The sequence below is a fragment of the Sciurus vulgaris genome (assembly GCF_902686455.1).
Source record: "Sciurus vulgaris genome assembly, chromosome: 2".
Lineage (NCBI taxonomy): Eukaryota > Metazoa > Chordata > Mammalia > Rodentia > Sciuridae > Sciurus > Sciurus vulgaris.
Genome location: NC_136462.1, coordinates 129,993,586 through 130,015,354, shown reverse-complemented (window position 1 = coordinate 130,015,354; position 21,769 = coordinate 129,993,586). Strand labels below are relative to the sequence as shown.

Genomic DNA, 21,769 nt, shown 5'->3' with positions numbered 1-21,769 from the left:
TACTCCCTTGAGCCTGAGATTGGTTTGGTTTTGTCAGTTTCCAAGATACCTCAAGCCATCTTTCATATTGTTTCTGTACCAAGAATGTAATATTGCTTTAGTGATTGTGATACCTTTAACAAGCACAAATTTCTTAGCCTGTTTTACTCACAATTTTCTGATCAAACTTCCAGTTTTTCAAATGTTTCTGCTTTGGGCAAAATGCAGACAACTTCTGTTTTAGTCAGGTTTTTCATTGCTGTGACCAAAAAAAAAAATCTGAAAAGGACAATTAGAAGAGGAGAGTTTATTTGGGACTCAGGGTTCTGAGTTCTCAGTCCATAGATTATCAACTCCATTCCTTGGGACTTGGGGTGAGGCAGGAAATCATGCCAGAAGTGGGTGATGGAAGAAAGCAGCTGAGAGTATGGTACCAGTAAACAGAAAGAGATCTGTCCTCACCAGAATAAAAAGTATAAACCCAAATAATTGTTCCTAATGACCCTCCTCCTCTAGCCACACCTCACCTGCTTTTACCACACAGTTAATCCCTATCAGGCATTAATTCACTGATTCGGTAAAGACTCATAATCTGATCATTTTATTTCTGAACTTCTTTGCATTGTCTCAAACATGAATTTTGGAGGTCACCTACATTTAAAACGTAACATTCTGCCCCTGGTCTCCAAAATTCCATGCCCATCTCACAATGCAAAAAAAAAAAACATTTATTCCATTTTGCAAGAGTCCACATAATCTTTACTGTTCCAGGATTGCCCAAAATCCAAGCCAAAGTCTCCACTGAGACTCAAGGCACATATTACATCATAAGCCCCTATAAAAACCAAAAGCAAAATACATATAGCCAACACATAAAGGTACAGAGTAAATATATCTATTCCACAAGGGTGAAATAGTGGCCTAGAAAGAAGAAATGGTACCAAAAAAAAAAAAAAAAAGACTGAAATTTAGCTGAGAAAGCAAATCCTGTATCTCCATGTCCAGCATCTGGGGCCCATGGTATCCTGATGTTCTCTCCAAAGGGCTTGTCTAGCTCTGCCAATATGGCCTTTCTGCTTATAGATTACCTTGCCTCTTTCTTTGTTTGTCTCTGCTCAATTTTTTCAGCTTTCCTTTGTAGATATTCCACAGTACTAGCATTTCTTAGAAATCTCTTTAGTCCAATCTACTGACAAGTCTTACTATTACCAAAAGCTCAATCCTTGTCCCCATTGACAATCCAATAATTGGTTTTGAAAAAAGGAAAAAATGATTTATTGCTTTGCTAGCAGAGTAGAAACACAGGGGACTTCTGTCCCAAAGGTTGTGATTCTGAGGGCTTTTATAGAAGTGCTCAGAGAGAATAAGATTAGGGAGGAGAGATCAGGAAAGAGAAGATAGGGAAAAGATCAGAGAGGAGAATATCAGGAAGGAGAAGGTTAAGGAAAAGAAGAGTAGGGAGAAGGTCAGGGAGAAGAAGGTTAGGAAAAAGTAAAACAATGTAAGTTTCAAAGCCACGAGAGATAGAGTCAAAGCATCAAATGAACATTATGCCAGTCTTCTGAGCTCCCACCAAAATTGCCCATTAAGGTCCTCATAAAGCATTCTAAAACTTTTCCAGTTTGCATTGCTAAACTTTCCAAAATTTCCTCCCACAAATTCCAAAAAGCCCCCAAAACTTCTCAACCACAGGGTCAGGATAGTCACAGCAACAACTCCACTTCCCTGTACTAATTTCTGTTTTATTCAACTTTTTTGTTGCTGTTACCAAAAGATCTGAGAAAGACAATTAGAGGAGGAGGCAAAGTTGATTTTGGGGCTCATGGTTTCAGAGGTCTCACTCCATAGGTGATGGACTTGGGGCTCAAGATGAAGCAGAACATTGTGGGAAAAGGGTGTGGTGGAGTAAAGCATGGGAACTGGGTACCAGGAAGCAAAGAGAGAGAGATGGAGAGAGCACTCCTCACGATGACAAAATGTAATCCTCAAGGCACACCCCAAAGGTCACCTCCTTCAAGTCACACCCTACCTGCTTTCAGTCACCACTCTGTCAATATCCATAGGGGAATTGATTCACTGATTAGGTGAAGATTCTTGTAACCCAATCATTTCATCTCTAAAATTTCTTGTATTGTCTCACACATGAACTTTTGGGTGACACCTAATACCTAAACCACAGCAACTTCTTTCATAACATGGATGCCTCTAGTTCAGTTTCCCAGAGTTGTTCTTCTATGAAATCTCATGATTCCAGTCTTACCATCAAAGTCCCATTAGCATTCTGCTCTTCTGAACCTGCAACAGATATAACCACTAAACTCTGCTTACAACATTCTAATGCTGCCCCAGCTTGCATCTCTAAACTTTTCAAAATTTCTCCCTGACACAAAACAGCTCCAAAGGTTTCTGAACCACATGGTCATATTAATCATCACAATGACCCCTCTTCTAGCTACCAGTATCTTTTTTCATCAGATTTTTAATTTCTGTGACCTCAACAGAACAACACAGAGGATGAACCACTTATTTTGGCTTATGGTTTCAGAGGTTCAGTCCATGATCTGCTGACTCCATAACTCTGGGCCAACATCCAGGTGGAAGTGTTATGGTTAGAAATTGGGATCAGGTTCATGTTCCATAGTCTAAGAATGAACACTGTGAGCAATGAGATAAGCAAGCAAGCAGAAATTTATTGAAGAGCAGGTTAAGGTTCAGAAGTATAAGAAAGCTCCCAATGGAGAGTATGGGAGGGAAGAGATTGCAATCAGGGTCTCTTGGCATCCCTTTTTTTATTTTTTAAAGGCACATAAAGGGAATTCAACTGACCCTCTTGTAACCTGTCCTTGAGATTTTAATTGCTTCATGCAAGGTCTCAGGCTGAGTTTCATAATTGTCTTTTTATGACAATAGAGGTTTTTGTCCCTTTTGAGAAGTATGTATTTTGACCTGCTGAAGCACATCTCAAACAGCAGGACATACCTTAAAGGGTGGTCCTGACATCCCTCCTCCTTATCAGCCCTCACCATTCTTTCCTGCTCTGCCTGCCTATTTCCCCTACCCCAGGAGGGTGTGGCAGAGAAAAACAGCTTTGTGTATAGCAACAAGGAAGCAGAGAGAGCTCCAATCACAGGGGACAAGATATAAACCTCAAAGTCCTTCTCCCAGTGACCTATTTTCTCCAGTCACACTGTACCTAACTATAGTTGTCACCAAATTGGTCCATATCAGTGGGTTAATCCACTGATTAGGTTACAACTCTCATAATCTAGTTATGTCACCTCTGAATATCTTCCCATTGTCTCACACTTGAGTTTTGTGGGACAACTCATATGTAAAACATAAAATCCCCCAAATGTTCATGTGCATGAGCTTGGTCCCCAATTTTATAGTTTAAACATGGTAGAACGTTAATGGGTTAGTGGAAGATGATTAGATCATGGGGACACCATTCACACAATGGATTAGTGTGGCTTTCACAAGACTGCAATAGTTCCCATTAGAGAGAGTTCTTATAAAATTATGAGCCTTACCTCGCCCCATGCTCTTGCTTCCTCATTCTGTTTGTGTTTTTCTTAATGTGGTCATTTCCTTTTCCACCTCTCTGACATATAATGCAGCCAGGGTGGATGTTGCCAGATGTCAGCACCATGCTGTTAAGACTTTCCAGCTCCCAGTCATGAGTCTTTTACACTATCCAACCTTAGGTATTTTGTTACAGCAACACAAAACAGACTAATGCCATGGACCATGAGAATGGTAGTAGTACCTGTAAGGAATCCCATGAAAACCACGCCGGATAGGAGAAATCACATAAGGGAGTTTATTAAGCAAATAGAGTGTCTCCCTGCAGGGTAAAATGAGAGAGAAAATGAGAGGAAAAGAAATGGAAAGAGAAAGGGCATGCACTAGAGAGAGTGGAAAAGTGAGGAGGAGAAAGAAAGTGAGTCAGGGGGAGAGAAAAGCAAGAGAGAAAAGATGGCAGTGAAGCTATCTTTAAGAATCCCACGGGGCTAACAGGGGACCAATAACAGAGAAGGATACTTGCAAGCTGACTGATGAACCAATAGCTAGCTAGGATGTTCACAGACTGACAGTAGTTGGGAGGTGGGGAAATGGCTGCAATGGAAAGGGTGAGGAGAGCAGTTCTGTACATTACATTCACCCATTTCTATTTTTATAAGAAAATCTTTTGTTCTCCAGTTCTTTCCCGCCTTAACTCTCCTTCCTGCCTAAGTGACTAGGGCTAGTTTTGCAGGTTAAATGTAAAAAGTCCATTCTCCTAGGGGCAATCTTTAACTTCCAGACTTCCAGAGGCAGATGGTTTTCATGGACTTCATTTCCTCAACCTGACTGATCCCCTATTTCTACACTAACTGCCTGTCCCCAATTCTGGCTTCATTCACCCCTCTAATTTTAGGAACTCCTTTACTGCTGTAGGGAAAGGGGGGCGATGACCACTCTGGCTTCTTTGAGCTGGAAGGGAGCAGCATGGGGCAAGCAGTTTGGAGTTCCCTTTTTAGAAATCAGGTTAATCGAGGGGTCCATGGTAGAAGTTTGGTTGGGGAAGAGCAGGCTGTAAAGGCATCTGGGGATGGCTGCTTCTATGAGAGAAGAACAAAAAGACATGAGTACTGAAATGAGACTAATATAAAAGTTGCAGAATCTGAAACAAGCCAATGAATATCATAAAGATGACAGAAGTCAATAATTCCTCACCAGGGGGTGAAAGAACTGAGAGGTTATTCCCATAACAAGGCTAGCAAAGGCTGGAGAGGACAAGGCCTTTATTTGGGAACTTTAACATTGTCCAGGCTATCAGGAATGTAAACACAACATTTAGTAGAGATCTCTATACTTCTGTTACTAGCAAACATAGATTAAGCTTACCTGTGTCTGTAGGCCTCAAACTGACTAAAACTTCTGACTCTGGCAGTTTCTCTTGATACTTATCAGGCACATTTGCCTAAGAATATCTCTTTTGTAGCTTTTAGTCTTTATTCTAGTGGGCTAACACAAGTGTACATCTTAAGTTACATCTTAAGTTACATTTAACTATTATTTCTTTTAAATGTCCAAGAATGGCTATATTTTGGTTTTAACTGTTTTGCTGGGTGTCTAAGATCAAGCTGGTCAAATTGACCTGTTCCTGTCTGTTAAAGAGTCCGCTGAGTTCCGACAGGGGTCACTTGTAGAGAACTTAAGAGCAGCTTCTTAGCTCCATTAGTGCCATTGGTTACGCAGGGTCTCCTTGATGAGGTGGCTTCCCTTGGAAGCATTAGGGGTGTCTCCCTTTTTCCATGACCCTCCTCTGCAGCAGGTGCACTAATTTACTTTTCATCCTCTAGTGGCCTCATCAATCTCCTTGATCAGGAGGTTGTGTGACCCACCCAGAATTGCAAAGCTCCTTAGAGAAGTCCTCTTGTTCCCTGGGTTCAGGCTGACTTAGAGGGAAGACCCAAATATGGACTTTTCTTGACTTCTGTATTTAATCTCCATCTCTAAATTTGATCTTAACCATCAAGCAAGCCAGTCTCACCAGTCATAAAGTAAGAGTACTGGGCTTTACCTTCAATGTCTATAACTTTACAGTTATTTACCCCCTTTTATCTAATTGGAGTCTACATTATCTGTCCTATAGGTGATGGCTTACTATTTATTTCAAAATTAATCTATGGTGTACTTCTGCAAAATATTAATCAGGCAACAGAGTTTACAAGGAAAATACAAAATGGAATCAATAACAGTAAAACATTCAGTTTGTGCAATAGCTATCTTGAATTTTGGCTGAGTTATTCATTATATCCTGTGTTTGAGATCACAGTAATCTTTACAACAAACATCAAACTTTTGAACACAACTTTAAATGAGTTAAAGTCTGGCTTACTTTGGAGCCATTCTAACATGCAGCAGGGTTGTGAGGCAGAGCCTTACCTCAGGTAAGGTGGGGCTTTTTCTGAAGCTAATTTTTTCCTCTTTTGCCATGACCAGCATGACCAAATTCTCAAGTTCAGTGAGGGACAAAGGAGTATTAGAAAATAAAGGTTTATAAACACAGATTTTGAAGATTAAGCTGAGATCAGATGGAGCTCTGTTCTCTGATGGAAATGCAGATCTGAAGAGTTATGTCAGCAATCTTTATATATGTATGTAAGCATTATTCTTGGTTTTCAGGAAAGTTACAGAGACTAGGACATTAACGTAACTTTTTTCTTTTCAGAGCTGCAAAGTGCAATGTTAGGAGCTCTGTGTAGCTCTCAAGGAAGTCCACTGTCCAAAGTTACTATAAGGTGGGTAGGAACCAGAGAAGGGAGCTGATGAAACACTGGTTACCTACCAAAAGAATTCCTTCCGTCCCAAGAACTGTGTGCCTAAGATCAATGTCAGAGCTGATAGGACTCCTGTATAGAGCCTCCCCAGGGAGGGTACTGCCACAGCAGTTAGGCATCTTGTGCCCCTACACAGGAACACTACCAGGCACCAGGTATGCCACAGTCATGAGGTCAGAGACCCCAATCTCAGTCACTGTTGTCCCATTTTTGCTATTGTGCATTACACTCTTTATTTTACATATATTGACTCCTGAATCTATATGAACATTAGTTAACACAATTTAACATTATATCTAAAACATGAATTAAAGAAAAGCTGAGAGAGCTTTTAACTGTCCTTTTGTGTGGCAAAGTGGCAAAATGCTTTACATATACCCTATTGATGACAGGCCCTATAATAGAACATTAAATGATAGGTTTACCATTACAGACAAGTTTAATTGGGAGAACAGCAGCTTGATAAATTTTCTGCTTCAAAGGCTTGTATACCTGGAAAATATGAACACATTTACTATACAAAGAATAATGTTTTTAAGTATGTTACTCCATGGAATAACTTTATAAATTAATCAGATGTCTCTAACAAACACATTTGAGTAATATTTAACACAAAAGTAAAGGCCTTGTAATGTTTATCTCCATTGCAATGTAACAGTTGTTCATTAACCTAGGTATGTAGGATCAAAGTTGTGAACTCAAAAATAAACCATTTAAGAAAAACAAAAGTCTTAGAAGAAAAATGATAATGGCCATTAATTATAGCATGAGAAAATGAGAAAGAGAAGAGCAGAGAGAAAAGATGAGGAGAGATAAAGTGATCTATGTTGCAGCTCAGGAGAAATTTTAAATGGACAATTTTTTCCTTTTCTTGGGTTTGAGACTGGTCTCTCCCACTGAGCTTTCCTCCATTTACATTTCCATGTAAGCTTTGACTGAGATCTGAAAGCAGCCAACAGGTTCTAGCAGAAACTTGATGCCTAGGGCAGTTTAACACCTTTTTCCTGGTTAGTAATCAATTCAGGTTTGGATGCAAAAAATTGTTAAACATTATCTCCCACTATGTGTGGGGAATGGGGCTGCTATATCATACTCCTTACTGGGACATGCCACTGATAGTTGGGCTTTTTATTCCCTCCACACCAGTGTATGTGGGACCTCATGGCAGGAGGACTAGGTGGGCTGGGCTGGGGAATGGAAGCAGAAACAGAACAGGGTAAAGGAGATGGAGAAGCAGGGGGAGACAGAGAAGCAGGGGCCGGAGGCGCCTGAGTCTGCAGGAAGAGCCAAGGAGCAAGAAAGAGACTTGAAGATACGGAATCCCTTTCCATCTGCCCACTCACTCATGGAAGCTGTATGCCATTACACAAGCAAATTTTGATGGATTTAAGCCGGGGATCAGGGGAAGGGTTCCCAGGGTTGAATCTGCCAGAATGGAGGACCCAGATCCCATGGTGGAGACTGATACAGCCAAGTCTGTGGCCAGGGCATCCCGAGGCCAGAGTAATCGGCTGGAGATAAGGGGCAGCACATTGATTGTGTCGTCACACAAGCACCAACGTGTGCCAGGCAAAAGTCGAGTAGGGTTGAGGACCTGATATCAGGGTTTTCGAGTGCAAGTGTGAGCGCAAGCACGAGCGTGAGATGAGCCTCAACCCTGAGAGAGACTCTCCACCATAAAATCAGGAATCCACCCAGCAGATAAGACCGACTATAGGGGCCAGCCATAATAAAAGTTGTGGCTGGGGGTACCCCCACCCCTCAGCCACCTCAAGAGTCCCGGATAAACCAGCCTAGGGGAACCCGCCTGGAGGACTCACCAATCTGAAGTCTGGTGATGGATGCAGAGCAGAGGGTCCAGGCGAATGGAAGGTGGGGCTCTGTCTGGGGGGTCACTGCGGCTCAGATGGGGTTCCACTTGCTTAAGAGGCAGTGGAAGGACCCATCCCGAGTCACAGCATCAATGTAAGGGATCCCACATAAACCACACAGGACACAGGAAATCACATAAGGGAGTTTATTAAACAAACAGAGTGTCTTTCTGCAGGATAAGAGAAAATGAAAGGAAAAGAAAGGGAAAGAGAAAGGGCACGCACTAGAGAGAGTGGAAAAGCGAGGAGGAGAAAGAAAGTGAGTCAGGGAGAGAGAAAAGCAAGAGAGAAAAGATGGTGGTAAAGCTATCTTTAAGAATCCCATGGGGCTCACAGGGGACCAATAACAGAGAAGGATACTTGCAAGCTGACTGATGAACCAATAGCTAGCTAGGATGTTCACAGACTGACAGTAGTTGGGAGGCGGGGAAATGGCTGCAATGGAAAGGGTGGGGAGAGCAGCTTTGTACATTACAGTACCTACCTCTGTGTTGTGTAGCTTGTCTCATTTAATAGCATATAAAGTATATAGCATAATACCAACTTTAACCACTGTGGCAAAATTTTGCTAAGATTTTGCAGATGTCTTTGCAATCTTTGTAAAATATATCACAATGAAAAATAAAACCACTAAGAATAAGTGCCTCAGATATTTTCTATTAGGATTTTTTAAAACTAATTATTGAAAAATTACTTTCACCTTGTTTAACTGAGGATTATTGCAGTGTATCTTTCATATGATTACATGAGATGAAAGGTGGAAGCAATATATCAAATTCCTCCCATTTAGATTAAACTCTCCTGAATCACTTTTAACTTTTCCTTCTCTTTCTCCATGTCATCACCATCTCTGTTAGTTCAAAATTTGGCGATTTTTATATGTAATGAGAAAAACCTACACAACTGTGTGAGACTGTATCAAATCTATTGCAAACCCCCTTGCAAATTCTGATTCTATCATGTGTGTTAGTCAGCTTTTCTTTGCTGTGGCTCAAATATCTGACAAGAGCAACATAGAGGATGGAAGTTATATTTTGACTCATGGTTTGAAAAGATTGAGTACATGGTCAGCTGGCTCCAATGTAGAGACATGGTAAAAAGGCATGGAAGAGGAAAGCTGTTCAATTCACGGCAGCTGGGCTGCAGAGGGTGGCAGGAATGGGACATGCACAGATAGAATCCCCAAAGTCACACCGACAGTGACCTACTTCATCCAGCTATCCCCAACCTGCCCACAGTTTTTACCACCTCCCAGTTAATCCTTTCAAATTATTCAGTCATCAATTGGATCTGGGGAAAATTCTAAATCCAAACCATAACCTTCTACCCCTGGCCCTAAGCTCAGGCCCATCTCAAAATGTGGAATGAATTCAGTCACTCTCCAAGAGTCCCTCCCTGTGCTTTTAACAGTTGCATGCAGATAATGTGACAATGGAAGGATTTTAGGTCAATTTCATGTATGTATACCCAAATAACCCCATCAAAACTGCATTATAATCTGGGGTTCTTCACAGTATCCATCTTAATATGCCTCTTTATTTTAAAAATTTGAAAATTTAGCCTCAAAGAACACACAGTATTCTCTATGACCACCCATTTCTCAGATAATCCTGATGACTAATCTCCTGTATTCTGGTTGACAGCTGATGAAGAAACAAAATTTGAAAAATTTTACAGACATCGAACAATTCAACATACAGACAGCATAGATGATAGAGTTACTAGTGGACTATTTGTTTTGTGTGTGGATGTGTCATTTTATAATATATAATTATATAATATATTATATAATATATAATTTTATAAACTATGGCTCAAGACATCCATTCAAGAGGAAAAGAGAAGCCAATAGTAACCTGAGTAATAAACCATAATTCTTACCTTTCTAAAGACTTTTAAAAGTTGTAATGAGAATTTAAGACCTTATCTTAAAAATATGAACAATGCGCTCACTAAGCTGTATTCTATATCCAAGTTTTCAATATATATTATTTGTTCATATTACTTTTTCTTTTTTTTTTTCAACCAATAATCTTTATTTTATTCTCAGTTGACAGAGGCAACTGCCATGGGAAGCAAATGATTAAAGAAAGTAAGAGATTCTCTACTGAACAGTCTAAAAGGAAATCAGAACATGAACTGACTGTACTCAGTATATTGCCTGGTCATTCAGAGGCTTGGTTATGCTTTTGCAGTAACCAGAGATGTTTAATATATGACTACTTTAGTCTATTTATGCTACTATAATATTTCAAACTGTTTAATTTATAGATAATACACATTCCTTTCTCACAGTTCTGGAGGTTAATGAGTGGAAGATCAAGGCACTAACACATTCAGTGTTTGTGATAAGGGTTTCCTCTCTGCTTCCAAAGTGGTATGTTCTTCTTTTTTTTATTTTTTTCCAAATTTTCTTCTATTTTTTTTTTTTAATTTAAAGAAATGGGATACATGTTTTTTCTCTATTTGTACATGGAGTCAAGGCATACCATTTGTGTAATCATAAATTTACATAAGGTAATGTTGTTTGATTCATTCTGTTTTTTTTCCTTCCCGCCACCCCTCCCACCCCTCTTTTCCCTCTTTACAGTCCTTCCTTCCTCCATTCTTACCACCCTCCTTATCCCTAACCCTAAACCTCACCCTAACCCTAACGCTAACCCTTCCTACACCCCATTATATGTCCTCATCCGCTTATCAGCGAGATCATTCTTCCTTTGGTTTTTTGAGATTGGCTTATCTCACTTAGCATGATATTCTCCAATTTCATCCATTTGCCTGCAAATGCCATAATTTTATCATTCTTCATGGTGGAGTAATATTCCATTGTATATATATGCCACAGTTTCTTGATCCATTCATCAACTGAAGGGCACCTAGGTTGGTTCCACAGTCTGTCTATTGTGAATTGAGCAGCTATGAACATTGATGTGACTGTATCTCTGAAGTATGCTGATTTTAAGTCCTTTGAGTATAGGCCAAGGAGTGGGATAGCTGGGTCAAATGGTGGTTCCATTCCAAGCTTTCTGTGGAATCTCCATACTGCTTTCCAGAGTGTCTGCACTAATTTGCAGCCCCACCAGCAATGTATGAGTGTACCTTTTTCCCCACATCCTCGCCAACACCTATTGTTGCCTGTGTTCTTGATAATCGCCATTCTAATTGGGGTAAGATAAAATCTTAGGGTAGTTTTGATTTTCATTTCTCTTATTACTAGAGATGGCGAACATTTTTTCATATATCTGTTGATTGCTTATACATCTTCTGTGAAGTGTCTGTTCATTTTTTTAGCCCATTTGTTGATTGGGTTATTTGTATTATTGGTGTAGAGCTTTTTGAGTTCTTTATATATTCTGGAAATTAGCTCTCTATCTGAAGTATGAGTGGCAAAGATATTCTCCCACTCTGTAGGCTCTTTCTTCACATTGCTGATAGTTTCCTTTGCTGAGAGAAAACTGTGTAGTTTGAATCTATCCCAGTTATTGATTCTTGATTTTATTTCTTGTGCTATGGGAGTCCTGTTAAGGAAGTCTGATCCTAAGCCAACAAGTTGAAGGTTTGGACCTACTATTTCTTCTATAAGATGCAGGGTCTCTGGTCTGATTCCAAGTTCCTTGATCCATTGTGAGTTGAGTTCTGTGCAGGGTGAGGGATAGGGGTTTAGTTTCATTCTGTTGCATATGGTTTTCCAGTTTTCCCAGCACCATTTGTTGAAGAGGCTATCTTTTCTCCATTGCATATTTTTGGCACCTTTGTCTAGTATTAGAAAATTGTATTTATTTGGGTTTGTGTCCATGTCCTCTATTCTGTACCATTGACCTCCCTGTCTATTTTGGTACCAATACCATGCCGTTTTTGTTACTATTGCTTTGTAGTAGAGTTGAAGATATGGTATTGCGATACCCCCTGCTTCGCTCTTTCTACTGAGGATTGCTTTAGCTATTCTGGGTTTTTTATTCTTCCAGATGAATTTCATAATTGCTTGCTCTATTTCTGTGAGGTACATCATTGGGATTTTAATTGGAATTGCATTGAATCTGTATAGCACTTTAGGTAGAATGGCCATTTTGACAATATTAATTCTGCCTATCCAAGAACATAGGAGATCTTTCCATCTTCTAAGGTTTTCTTTAATTTCTTTCTTTAGGGTTCTGTAGTTCTCATTCTAGAGGTCTTTCACCTCTTTTGTGAGATTGATCTCCAAGTATTTTATTTTTTTCGATGCTATTGTGAATGGGGTAGTTTTCCTAATTTCTCTTTCTGAAGATTCATCACTTATGTATAAAAATGCATTGGATTTATGAGCATTGATCTTGTAACCTGCTACTTTACTGAATTCACTAATGAGTTCTAAGAGTTTTCTGGTGGAATTTCCAGGTTCCTCTAAATATATAATCATGTCATCAGTGAACAGGGATAGTTTGAGTTCTTCTTTTCCTATTCATATCCCTTTAATTTCTTTGGTTTGTCTAATTGCTCTGGCTAGAGTTTCAAGGACTATGTTGAATAGAAGTGGTGAAAGAGGGCATCCCTGCCTTGTTCCAGTTTTTAGGGGGAATGCATTCAGTTTTTCACCATTTAGAATGATATTGGCCTTGGGCTTAGCATAGATGACATTTACAATGTTAAGGAATGTTCCCACTACCCCCAATTTTTTCTAGTGTTTTGAGCATGAAGGGATCTGTATTTTATCGAATGCTTTTTCTGCATCTATTGAAATAATCATGTGATTCTTAACTAAGTCTGTTGATATGGAGAATAAAATTTATTGATTTCTGGATGTTGAACCAACCTTGCATCCCTGGGATAAAACCCTCTTGATCGTGGTGCACTATCTTTTTCATATATTTTTGTATGCGATTTGCTAAACTTTTGTTGAGAATTTTTGGGTCGATATTCATTAAGGATGTTGGTCTGAAATTTTTTTTCCTCAATGTGTCTCTGTCTGGTTTAGGTATCAGGGTAATATTGGCTTCACAGAATGAGTTTGGGAGGGTTCCCTCCTCTTCTATTTCATGGAATACTTTGAGGAGTATTGGAATGAGTTCTTCTTTAAAGGTTTTGTAGAACTCGGCTGAAAACCCGTCTGGTCCCGTACTTTTCTTTGTTGGTAGGCTTTTGATGACCTCTTCTATTTCATTGCTTGAAATTGATCTATTTAAGTTGTGTATGTCCTCCTCGTTCAGTTTAGGTAGTTCATATGTCTCTAGAAACTTGTTGATGTCTTTGAAGTTTTCTGTTTTGTTGGAGTGTAGATTTTCAAAATAGCTTCTAATTATGTTTTGTATTTCACTCGTGTCTGTTGTGATATTTCCTTGTTCATTCTGAATTTTAGTAATTTGAGTTTTCTCCCTCTTTCTCTTTGTTAGTGTGGCTAAGGGTTTATCAATTTTGTTTATTTTTTTCAAAGAACCAACTATTTATTTTGTTAATTTTTCCAATTGTTTCTTTTGTTTCAATTTCGTTGATTTCAGCTCTGATTTTAACTATTTCCTGTCTTCTACTACTTTTGGTGTTGGTCTGCTCTTCTTTTTCTAGGGCTTTGAGCTGTAGTGTTAAGTCGTTTATTTGTTGATTTCTACTTCTTTTGTTGAATGTGCCCCATGAAATAAATCTTCCTCTAAGTACTGCTTTCATAGTGTCCCAGAGGTTTTGATATGATGTATCTTTCTTCTCATTTACTTCTAAGAATTTTTTTATTTCCCTCCTGATGTCTTCTGTTATCCATTCATCATATAATAGTGTATTATATAATCTCCAGGTATTGGAGAAGTTTCTGTTTTTTATTCTGTCATTTATTTCTAATTTCAATCCATTATGATCTGACAGAGTACAATGTAGTTACTCTATCTTCTTGTATTTGCTAACAGTAGCTTTGTGGCATGAGACATGGTCTATTTTAGAGAAGGATCAATGTGCTGCTGAGAAGAAAGTGTATTCGTTCTTTTTTGGATGGTATATTCTATATATGTCGGTTAAGTCTAAATTGTTGATTGTGTTATTGAGATCTATGGTTTCTTTTTTCAATTTTTGTTTGGAAGATCTATCCAGTGGTGAGAGAGGTGTTTTAAAATCACCTAGTATTATTATGTTGTGGTCTGTTTGATTTCTGAAATTGAGAAGGATTTGTTTGATGTACATGGATGAACCAATGTTCAGGCCATAGATATTTATGATTGTTATATCTTGCTGATTTATGCTTCCCTTAAGCAGTCGTCCCCTCTGACTAGTTTTGGCTTGAAGTCCACATTATCTGAAATGAGGGTGGATACTCCAGCTTTTTTGCTATGTCTGTGTGCATGGTATGTTTTTTCCAATCCTTTCACCTTTAGTCTATGGGTATCTCTTTCTATGAGATGAGTCTCTTGCAGGCAGCAAATTGTTGGATTTTTCTTTTTAATCCAATCTGCCAGTCTATATCTTTTGATTGATGAGTTCAGGCCATTAACATTCAGGGTTATTATTGTGATATGATTTGTATTCCCAGTCATTTGACTCATTTTGTTTTTTGGTTTCCCCTTTATTTGGCTATTCTGTTAGGCTAGTTCCTCCCATTGCTGATTTTCATCATTGTTTTTCATCTCTTCCTCATGGAATATTTTGCTGAGAATGTTCTGTAATGCTGGCTTTCTTTTTGTAAATTCCTTTAGCTTTTGTTTATCATGGAAGGATCTTATTTCGTCATCAAATCTGAAAGTAAGTTTTGCTGGGTATAAGATTCTTGGTTGGCATCCATTTTCTTTCAGGGCTTGGTAAATGTTGTTCCAGGCCCTTCTAGCTTTTAGGGTCTAGATTGAAAAATCTGCTGATACTCTTATTGGTTTCCCCCTGAATGTAATTTGATTCTTTTTTCTCGCAGCCTTTAAAAGTCTGTCTTTATTTTGTATGTTAGGTATTTTCATAATAATGTGCCTTGGTGTGGGTCTGTTGTAATTTTGTATATTTGGAGTCCTATAAGCCTCTTGTACTTGGTTTTCCATTTCTTTCTTCAGATTTGGGAAATTTTCTGATATTATTTCATTGAATACATCGTCCATTCCTTTGGTTTGTTTCTCTGTGCCTTCCTCAATCCCAATAATTCTTAAATTTGGCCTTTACATGATATCCCATACTTCTTGTAGATTCTGTTCATGATTTCTTACCATCTTCTCTGTTTGGTCAACTTTGTTTTCAAGGTTAAATATTTTGTCTTCAATGTCTGAGGTTCTGTCTTCCAGGTGTTCTATCCTATTGGTTATGCTTTCTATGGAGTTTTTAACTTGGTTTATTGTTTTCTTCATTTCAAGGATTTCTGTTTGGTTTTTTTTTTTTTTTTTTTTAGTATCTCTAACTCTTTATTGAAATGATCTCTTGCTTCCCGTATTTGCTCTTTTAACTGTTGATTGGTGCAATCATTTAATGCCTGCATTTGCTCTTTCATCTCCTCCTTCAGTGCCTGCATTTGCTCTTTCATCTCCTCATTTGCTTCCCTGATTGTTTCAATTATGTACATTCTGAACTCCCTTTCTGGCATTCCTTCTGCTGTGCCATCATTGGGTTTTATTGATATAGTATCTAGGTTTGTTTGGGACATTTTCTTCCCTTGTTTTCTTATATTGGTCAGATGTCAGTGGGACTTTGTGATAGTGCAGATTTCCTCTACTGGCTTATAGTGTCCCTGTAGATCTCCAGTGTAACACCTCCCAGCCTTCAGTAGCCTGAAAATTAAGAAATTTTGTGCCTCCACCAATACAATAGATTATTGCCCCTATATTTTCTTCTAGTAGTGCATTTTCTGGAATAATTCCTAGGTATTTTATATATTCTGAATTGATTTTTGTACAGGATGAAAAAATAGAGATCTAGTTTCATTCTTTTAGACTTTGTTCAGTTTTCCCAACATTTGTGAAAATAGAGATGATTCCTTGCATCCTATCAGATCATAAAGGAATGAAATTAGAAATCAGCAACAAGATAACAAACAATTTTATCACCTAGAGATTAAATAATACATTTTTGAGTGAGGAATGGAATACAAGAGAAATCAGGGGTGAAACAAAGTTCTTAGAAACAAATGAGAATAAAGATCAAAATCTCTGGGACAGTATGAAGGCAGTTCTAAGATGAAAGTTTATAGCAATGAATTTATACATTATATAATGAAAAAAAATCATAAATAATCTAATGTTATACCTGTAGGCCCTAGAAAAAGAACAAACTAATTCCAAAATTAGTAGAAGACAGGAAATGACTGAGATCAGAGCTAAAGTATATTAAGTTGAGAATAAATAAATAAAATGAGGATCAAAGCAATATAGTTGGTTCTTTGAAAAGATAAACAATATTGATAAATACTTAGCTAAATTAACCAAAAGAAAGAGGGGGAAATACCCATGTCAGTAAAAATAGAAATGAAAAAGGAAATAACACCACAGACACTTTGGAAATTGATAGGATTATTAGAAGCTATTTTGAAAATTTTTTACTCCAATTAACTAGAAATTCTCAGACATTAACAGATTCCATAGACATACAGACAACTCAAATTGAACCACTGGGGATATAGAAAAATTAAATGTATCAATATCAAGCAATGGCATTGAGGCACCAATTAAAAGCCTTCCTATAAATAAAAGCCCAGGACAGGAAGGATTCTCATCCACGGTCTACCAGACTTTAGAGAAGAACTAATGCCAGTCCTCCTCAAATTAGTCCATGAATTAGGAAGGGAAGGAACACTGCCAAATTCATTCTATCAATCTAGTATTTAGAATTTCTGTAATTTATTTCAATACAGTATGTTTTCAATGCCCATATCGTCAACTCATCTTTCTCAATTTGTCTATTTCCTCATTTTAAAGATAATTTAAATGAAGTTGTTTTTTTAGGTTTTTTTAGAGTAATCATTGTTCATAGAAAAATATTTTTACTGACCATATACTCTGCAACATTTATGGAACTTAGTTTTTGGTTCTCATTTTATTTTAGTGGATTATTTAGGATTTTTTTTACAAAAACAATTATGTCATTTGAAAAGAGAGAATGAATTCTTCCTTTGCATTCTATGTCTTCTATTCATTTTTCATGCTACTTAAAACATAGTTATATTTTTCAAGTTTATGTGGAGGTCACAAGAAGAGTGGACATCGTTCTTGTTTCTAATCTTAGAGGATGTGCAGAGACTATCACAATAATGTATGTTGTCACACCTTTATTTTTCACAAATACTTCGTTAATATGAAAAAAGTCAACATCCATGCCTAATTTCTTGAGTGTTTTTATCATAAATGGGTTTTGGGTTTGCCAATTGGCTATTCTGCATCTTTCCAGATACTATGTTATTTTTCTCCTTTATTAATATGATGCATTTTAATAATTGTTCTCTTACATTGAACCAAACTTGTGTTCCTTGGATAAATACCTTCGTTCATAGCATAGAATATTTTTATGTTACTAATTTCTTTGTCTTGTATTCCATCACAGATTTAAAGAAATTTTATTAGAGTATTGTAATTTTACATAGTATTTGGGTCCTCTTTGTCAAAATTATATATACAAGGAATTTGATTTCCATTCCCTTTGCCCCTTCCCTTTTCTCCTTTCTTTCCTCTCCTCTTCTCCCTCCTCTACTGATCTTCCTTTAACTCATTTCTTTCTTTCTTTTTTTTTTTTTTTGGCATCCAGTTTCTATTCACAAAGAAAAAGCTCCAGTCCATCTTTTAATTTTTTTGAAAAATTCCTGACATTACAGAACTAAATTGAAATGTATTACTAGTCCACTCTTACATTTCCATGACAAACAGAAAAATTCATGAGCCAAAAACAAAAAGAAGAGGCGGGGGGGAGAAGCTTATACAACTAAATATGGATCTCAGCATTAACAGCTGAACAGAGAAAGGAATTAAAACGCTTTAATTAAAAAATCACGAGTGAACGATTGTGTGTAGATTCTGAAAATTTACAAACTATTTAAACCTGGAATCGCTGACTGTTCAGAAACTACACAGATGGATCATGGGTGGTGGTGAACAGCAGAAAGGGATTACGGATGAATCTGCTTTGTTCTAGCTGCTCCCCATGCCACCGGTCTCCAAGGAAAGCCTGAGGTTGATTAGACATTGAGCCAGGCTAATGCTGGCAACAGATCCAGTGATGGTAACCTGCCTATCAGTAGACCCTTCCACTGGGTTCGCAATTTTGATCTGCGCCCCAGACATCTGACGGATCTCATTGATTTTGGCGCCTTGACGCCCGATTATGCAGCCAATCAAGTCCTTTGGAATGGTGAGTTCATGAGAAGTAGTCCGAGCAGATGTATCTAAATCTGCCCAATAACCTTTCACCTCTGGAGAGCTGGATTCAATGCCACTGAATCCGGTGTTGCCATGCGTCATAGGAAAATGAGACTGTTGCATTGCCAACTGGTGCAGCTTGGTCAAATCTGGCTGTGGAATGGGATACTGTCCTTGAATGGTATAGGCCTCTAGAGGTGGTCCTTCCAAGTCAGGATTGAGGCGCATGGACTGGGTGGTGTGGGGAAAGCTCGCATTGCCTGTGCTGTACCTGTCCTGACCACCTGCAAAGATGACTAGAGAACTTGACGGCTTGGGCCAGTACGGGATGGTCATGCCCTTTCGGTGGGGACTGGGAGAGAGTCTCCAACATGACCACACAGATCTGTTTGACACACTCAATGATGGATTGCGGAATGCCAGCAATAGTGATGGCCTGCTCAGCTGTGTTGGGGAGCATACCCCTGCCACCTGGACTCGAGCCCCCGTACTCTCTCGTATTTCCTTAATCTTGCAACCACCTTTTCCAATGAGAGAGCCATACTGACTAGCAGGGGTGGTGAGCCTCAGAGTGACCAGGGGTCTAGTGGCAGCTGTGCTATTGGCCATAGAGCTGCTGATGTCCTCTTCCAGTTTGTCAATGATCATAGCAAAGGCTTTGAAGATGGCATTAGTGGGTCCAGCCAAAGTGATAATTCTCTCAGGACAGTTTCCTTCTGAGATGTTGATCCGTGCACCACTCTCCTCGCGCATTTTCTTAACTGATAATCCTTTCTTTCCAATGATACTGCCAACTTCCTTTCCATGCATAAGTAGCCGAATGGTGAGAGTGACATTTAATCCACCTTCAATCACACCGGTGTCCATGTCTAGCAGTGTTATGGGGAGCTGGACTTTGAGTGGTCAAGTCTTTGGTCACTGGTGGGGGTGAAAGTCAAAAACTGCAGGCGCAAGACGACTGAGGGGAAAAGGGGAGCTGGTGGGAAGGGGAAGGGCGGGAGGCCGGGGGCGGAACAATAGGGGCTGCCAGAAGGCGAGGGCGGGCCCCCAGCGGGCAGGCGGAGGAGGAGGAGGAATTGGGGGTGGAGGAGGAGGAGAAGGAGGAGGAGGAAGTGGAAGCGGGGGTGGAGGAGGAGGAAGAGGAAGGGGGAAAGAGACCCTGGGGCGGGGGGAGGGCAGTGGAGGGCGGGCGGGAGAGGGCGCAAGCTGCGGCTGCTCCAGCTGCTGCCTCTGCTGGTCTGTCATTTATTTATTTCTGATTGGTACTTTCCACATAAACATAAAGAAGATATTCCCTTTCATACACATATATCTATATAATGTGATTGTATTAGATTCATTCCATATTTCTTTCCTTTTTCCTTCCTTGATCCCTCCTTTACGTTCTCCTACTTCTATTCCATTTATGCCTTCCTAACCTTATTTTGCTTTAACATCCACATGTGAGAGAGAACATTAGACCCTTGAGTTTCTGACTGGCTTATTTCACTTAACAAGATTCCATCCATTTACTGGCAAATTTCATTATTTCATTTTTATTTATGGCTTAGTAAAACTCCATTATGTATACCACGTTTGCTTGATCCACTCATCTTTTAATAGGCATCTGGTTTCATTCCATACTTTTGCCATTGTGAGTTGTGCTACTATAAATATTGCAGTCTCTGTACCCTAATAATATGCTTATTTTACTTCTCTTGGCTAAATACTGAGGAGTGGGATAGCTAGGTCATATAGTGGTTGTTGGAGTATAGATTTTCAAAATAGCTTCTAATTATGTTTTGTATTTCAATCGTGTCTGTTATATTTCCTTCTTCATTCCGAATTTTAGTGATTTGGGTTTTCTCTCGTCTTCTCTTTGTTAGTGTGGCTAAAGGTTTATCAATTTTGTTTATTTTTTCGAAGAACCAACTATTTATTTTGTCAATTTTTTGTATTGTTTCTTTTGTTTCAATTTCATTGATTTCAGCTCTGAGTTTAACTATTTCCTGTCTTCTACTACTTTTGGTGCTGTTCTGTTCTTCTTTTTCTAAGGCTTTGAGCTGTAGTGTTAGGTTGTTTATTTGTTGAGTTTTACTTCTTTTATTAAATGCGCTCCATGAAATAAATTTCCCTCTAAGTACTGCTTTCATAGTGTCCCAGAGGTTTTGATATGATGTTTCTTTGTTCTCATTTACCTCTAAGAATTTTTTAATTTCCTTCCTAATATCTTCTGTTATCCATTCATCATATAATAGCATATTGTTTAATCTCCAGATGTTGGAATAGTTTCTGTGTTTTACTCTTTCATTTATTTCTAACTTCAATCCATTATGATCTGATAGAATACATGCTAGTGTCTCTATCTTCTTGTATTTGCTAACATTAGCTTTGTGGCATAAAATATGGTCTATTTTAGAGAAGGATCCATGTGCTGCTGAGAATCCATCCCTACTTTTTTGAGGAATCTCCACACTGTTTTCCAAATGGTCATATTAACTTTCAGTCCCAATAACAATGTATGAGTACATCTTTCCCCCCACATTCTTGCTAACATTTATCATTATTTGTATTTTTGATAATTGTCATTCTGATAAGTATGAGATAAAATCTTAGTGTAGTTTTTATTTCCATTTCCCTGATTGCTAGTGATGTTGAACAATTTTTAAATATTTGTTGGCCATTTGTTTTTCTTCTTTTGAAAATTTCTCTTTAGTTCTTTTGCCCATCTTTTGATTGGGTTACTTAAATTTTTTGTCATTGATTTTTTTTTAAAGTTTTTATATTGTGGCTATTAATCCCCTGTCAGAGAAGTAACTGGCAAAGATTATTTCTCATTCTATAAACTCTCTCTTCACTCTCTTAGTCATCTCCTTTATTGACAGAAGCTTTTTTGAAATTTCGTGGCCTTCCACTTATTGATATTTGGTTTTATTTCTTGAGCTTTCGGCATCTAGTTGAGGAGGTTGGTGCCTGCAAATGAATGATGGAGTACTGACCCTGTGTTTTCTTCTAGCTGTTGAAAGGTTTCTGGTTTCTGGACTGACACCTAAATTTTGATCAATTTTGATTTGACTTTTGTGCAGGGTGAAAAGTAGGGATCTGATTTCATTCTTGTACTGTAGGTTTCCTGTTTTCCCAGCACCATTTGTTTAAAAGTCTGTCTTTTCTCCAACATATGTTTCTGGCACCATAGTCAAGTATCAGATGTCTGTAAGTAGGCGGGTTTGTCTCTGTGTCTTCTATTCTATTCCTTTGGTCTTTATGTCTATTTTGATGCCAATACCATGATGCTCTTGTTACTATAGCTCTGTAGTATAATTTCATATCAGGTATTGTGATG

The 21,769-nt window shown here is 38.4% G+C and overlaps 1 long non-coding RNA gene and 1 pseudogene across 2 annotated transcripts in view; one reads left to right on the top strand and one right to left on the bottom strand.

Annotated features, from left to right (window-relative positions):
* LOC306650480 overlaps positions 1-21,769 on the top strand; it is a 246,344-nt gene that overhangs the window by 113,613 nt on the left and 110,962 nt on the right. The gene's annotated exons all lie outside the window — the stretch shown is intronic.
* LOC306653247 (poly(rC)-binding protein 2-like) lies at positions 18,130-19,460 on the bottom strand (annotated as a pseudogene). The gene has a single exon. The product of its transcript is annotated as a poly(rC)-binding protein 2-like (transcript).